Genomic DNA, 5321 nt, shown 5'->3' with positions numbered 1-5321 from the left:
TAGAGTGAGAAATAAAATCCGAAAGCTATCTGATAAAGATTGCAGTTCGGTACAGTTTTCAGTGACCAAACGGGGTCGAAACTGAACCAGTGATCGTCAGCTTGTTAAGTTAAGTAAAACTGAACATGACTGTCAAGTTTGAGCTCAAACGGACGTTAGGCTTCGTTTCCGCCTGGAGGGCTGAGGCGACGTCGTAAAATCCAGAAAACGGATTTGAAGCATCGTACCAAGAAACCGAAGACCTTTAATTTTCGGATTGCGGATCGGAGGTCGTTTGGTGGTTGCGCGCGGATTGGGTCGAGCCGAGCGGCGTGCGCCGCGGGAGGCCGATTGCGAGTGACGACGAGCAATCGGAACGCGATAAAAGGTGGGGGAGTGCCATCCCGAAGCAATCGGGCTTCTTCCTATGTCTTAGTGCTTATCCATTCACATGTAGCATATTGTATATCGATACCTCGCATTATAGGATGACAATACATACATTCCTAATCCTTATATGATGTTTATGATCAATATAGTACTATGATATGGATATATGATGTAATGAACATAAGGATTATGAGATGACATTGGTAAACCTATGATGCTAAATGAGAGAAGAACCTAGTGTTGTGTTTAAAGACATAGTTTACAAGTGGCATTGAACTTATTGTGCTAAAAACACATATGACTTGAACTAGTAATGGATTGGTTGTTGTACTAGAAACTCTAGTTAACGTTGATCAAGTTGCATATTGGGATATTGCATTATAGGGTACTAGTTGGCAATTGTTACATGTCATGGCATGCTAGTGGGAGTGTAGTGTTACTTGATTAATACTTGTACCTAGTATGCATGAGATTGGGACTTAGTGTGGTGAAACCCTATAAGGGCATGATTAATGTGGATTAAACTTTGTTGAGTGCATTAATCGATTAAGTTGCATATTGTATTTATTGCATTTAGATGCTAAATGATTGTGGTCATTGCTCATATTTGCATGCTAGTAGCTATACATCTTGATGATTGATCCATGATCTAGTATGCATGATGATTATATGATGAAAACTTTATGATAAAGACCTAGACCCTATGTGAGGTGATTAATGCTTATGTTGCTAAAGAACTAGTATGATGTAACTAGTGTTGAAATGAGTCTAAATGTCGAGTGGCATCTAGTTTAGAAAACTATGATGAGTGGCATATGATTGTTGATAACCTTGACATGAGAACCTTAGTGTAGTTGAAACACTATGAGATTGGGTACAAGAACACCTTGATTCCATGATGAGATTACCCTTAGAGGGTAGGTTGCTGTTGCTCGTGAGATGATCACGCTCACATTGCCTGTCTGCGCTTGGTGGGGTCGCTCCCCTCAAGTTGTGCGCTCCGGAGTTTGGTCACTAGAGAGGCAGCCCTGCTTGCTGCTCGGATAGCCGCTTGTTATCCGCAGGCGTACTCGGGGATCGACCAGCTAGGCATCCCTCGGAGATTGATATGTGAGCCTTGCTTGTGAACCTTGTGTTCACCACGAGATTTGGTTACCTATTGAGTCATACTCATTATTGTTGTTCATGATAGCTTGCTTCCATAGTTGTTGTTGTTGTTCATAGTAGCTTACTAGTGTTCATAGTAGCTTACTTATTGCTCATGCCTTCATGATATACTATTCCTTCACCTATGAGATTTGAGTACCTATTGAGTCATACTCATTATTGTTGTTCATGATAGCTTGCTTCCATAGTTGTTGTTGTTGTTCATAGTAGCTTACTAGTGTTCATAGTAGCTTACTTATTGCTCATGCCTTCATGATATACTATTCCTTCACCTATGAGATTTGAGTACCTATTGAGTCATACTCATTATTGTTGTTCATGATAGCTTGCTTCCATAGTTGTTGTTGTTGTTCACCTATGAGATTTGAGTACCTATTGAGTCATACTCATTATTGTTGTTCATGATAGCTTGCTTCCATAGTTGTTGTTGTTGTTCACCTATGAGATTTGAGTGGAGTAGCCCTGTACCTAGTAGGTCGAGATGTGAGTCGGGCAAAGTGCGGGGTAGCCTTTGCCTAGGACCTTGAGATGTGAGTCGGGCGAGGGGCGGGGTAGCTCTTTGCCTGGGACTCACGAGATTGGGTCAGACCTTTGAGATATGAGTCGAGTGAGACAAGAGTGAGGTAGCTCTTCACCTACTAGATTTGAGATCTTAGGCAAGTTAGCCTAGCGGATTGGGTAATAACATGAATAGCATAAGAGTATTGCATTCATACCTTGATTAGACATAGTGCATTGCATAACTATGTTGTTGTTGTATTTATTTCACTGTTGAGGCATATTAGCATGATAGTAGATTGTTGCTAGATGATGTTCCATGCATACTTTGCATTTGATGGCATAGTAGATATAGTAGTAGTATTTCCATATATCTTTCTATCTATCTATCTGTGCCAGCTTGGACCTAGTGGGAAGATCGGCGGAGTCGGCGGCCGAACCCACTGGGAACTATATTTATATAGTTCTCACCCCGTGTGGTTTTGGGGTACAGGTACACACGAGAGCGGATCGGCAGAGGATCGCGTTATGGGCTTAGCGCCCTAGTGCTAGTTGATAGTTTACTTTCCTATTTTGCATTAGAGTTACCCTATACATGTATTGAGAGTAGATGATGTATAGGATGTGAGGTATTTTGAGATAAATGTAAACTAATGTTTATCTTTTGAAGAATGTAAGCTTATATTCATAGTTTGGAAAAGAATGCAAGTTGTAATTAAATGTATCGAGCTGAATGGTTGTAATAGAATAGTTAAGTATCTCTCTTTTGTTTCACTTGTATGTCTTCTACTTGTGACGCTTGCTCTTGTATTGTTCAGCACTGTTTGTGCTCTCGCTGTTGTTGCATGATCATGTATGTATTCAAGTTGATTTCCTGGGGACTTGTTGTACATGATCTCGTTGTTTAGCCTTGGGCGGATAGGGGAGGTGCTGTCCGTTCGGCGGTCCGCCTGCCGCGCCCGAACCGTGCCAAATCGGTAGCGACCTCGGGGCGCGGGGCGTGACATTTCATCCGATCTCAACTAGGGTAACGACCGATTTACAATCCCCCATTTGAAACTTTTCAAGTATTTCCCCCGCATATTTCTTTTGAGAAATAGAAATACCTTCATCTCTTAGTGAAACTTCGCTGCCCAAATAATAAGCTCTATGACCTATATCAGTAATCTCAAACTCATTAGTCATGCTCTTTTTGAATTCTTCAATCATAACAAAATTATTTTCCGTAAAGATAAGATCGTCAAGGAAACAAATAAAACATTACTATTAGAATTATTTTTAATGTAAAGAGCATGTTCACAATGGCACTTACGAAATTCGATTTTTTGAAAATATAGATCTATACGTGTGTACCAGGCTCGTGGAGCTTGCTTCAAGCCGTACAATGCTTTTTTCAATTTGTAAACTTTGTTTTCTTCACCTTATTGTATAAATCCTGGCGGTTGCTCTATGTATACTCATTCATCAAGAAAGTCGTTGAGGAAGGTGGATTTGACATTCATCTGATGGATCTTCCATTGTTTTAGCGCTGCTAAAGCAATTAGAAGCCGCATCGACTTCAAACTGGCAACGAGAGCAAACACCTTGTGAAAATCAACACCAGGCATATGCCGGTAGCCTTTTACAACGAGTCTAGCTTTATGGCAATCGATCGATCCGTCTTGTTTGTGCTTGGTTTTGTATACTCACTTCATGCCAATTGCTTTTTGGCCTTCTGGAAGTTTTGTCAACTCTCAAGTCTTGTTTTTCTCGATCACCTCGATTTCATCACACATGGCTTTACGCCACTTTTCTTCTTTCGTCGCTTCATCAAACCTGAGAGAATCACAATCTAAAAATATGATATAGTGGGTTAAATCACTACCATCATTGTTGTCAGTATCATCAATAATATAATCTTTCAATTTTACGGGCATTGTAATATTTCGTGGAGGGTTTCTTTGAACACCTTCCTTCAAAGAAGAAGGCGAAGAACCTAATGACGACGAGGGTGCTGATGTAGTAGGAGAATCCGATGCATGCTTTTCTTGATTCTCGAAATTATCTTCAAATTGAATGCTAATGCCTTTATTTATCTTTTCTTTTCCTTTCCAATCCCATTATTTAGTTTCATCAAATTTTACATCTATACTGATTATGATTTTTTCTACAACCGGATCATATAATTTATAAGCTTTCATATTTTTTGTATAGCCGATAAAAACGTACCTGACTGCTTTGTCGCCAATTTCTTTCTCGTTTGCTTTGGAACATGTGCATATGCCATGCATCCAAAAATACGTAAATGCGCTACTATAGGTTTTCTTCCACTTGATGCTTCTTCAGGTGTTTTATTGGCCACACTATTTGTTGGACATCTGTTTAATACATAAATTGCACATGAAATAGCTTCAACCCAAAAATTTTTTGGCATACCTTTTTCAATAAGCATGCTCCTTGTCATTTTTACAATTGTGCGATCTTTTCTTTCTGCCACGCCGTTCTATTGCGGTGAATATGCTGCGGTACTTTGATGCACAATTCCATGTGCCTTGTAGAACTCGTGAAATTCTGTAGAAAAATAGTATCTTCCACCATCTGACCGTGAAACTTTCAAATAATTCCCGCTCTCTTTTACAAAAAGTATTTTAAACTGTTGGAATGCAGTAAAAGCTTCTGATTTTTCTTTTAGAAAATAAACCTAAAATTTTCTACTAAAATCACCAATGAAAGTCATAAAATATTTATTATTTCCAATGGAGCGTCTATCCATCTCATATAAATCCGTATGAACCAACTATAAAGGCTTTGTGGCTCTAATGAATTTTTCTTCGGGAAACGGATCTCTATGTTGCTTTCCTAAAATGCAACCTTTACAAAGTTGGTTTGGATAATTTATATAGGATAACCCCTTCACCATATTTTTTGTCACGCCCCAAACCCGAGGCATAACAGATGCCGCATATCTACTAAATTAGTAAATATGCAAGGCTACAGAGTCAGACAATTAACAAACAAAAGATGATCATAAAGAAAAATTTCTATTAAATCCAAATAGTCGAAAGATGAGGCTAACAATTTAATTGCAACTAAAATCAACTGAAGTATCCTATAAGCAAAACTAAAGTTTATGATGCAACACAAACCGAAATTGTTCTAACAGATATTGTAGGTACAAAGAAACAATAAAGTAGGAACAGATAAACGAATGATTATCTACGAAGTTCAAAGTTCATATCTAAATGCAATAGAAATAAGACGAAGAGGCTAGAATCAAATCTAGCTACATCTAACGTTCACTCGCTCCC

At 38.9% G+C, this 5321-nt stretch overlaps 1 long non-coding RNA gene across 1 annotated transcript; it reads left to right on the top strand.

Annotated features, from left to right (window-relative positions):
• LOC109707667 lies at positions 308-2808 on the top strand. Its single transcript, XR_002215558.1, has 2 exons — positions 308-367; positions 2528-2808. It is a non-coding gene; the product is annotated as an uncharacterized LOC109707667 (long non-coding RNA).

Source organism: Ananas comosus, linkage group 3 (genome assembly GCF_001540865.1).
Source record: "Ananas comosus cultivar F153 linkage group 3, ASM154086v1, whole genome shotgun sequence".
In the NCBI taxonomy this organism is placed as follows: domain Eukaryota; kingdom Viridiplantae; phylum Streptophyta; class Magnoliopsida; order Poales; family Bromeliaceae; genus Ananas; species Ananas comosus.
This window is presented reverse-complemented; position numbering and strand designations above follow the sequence as displayed.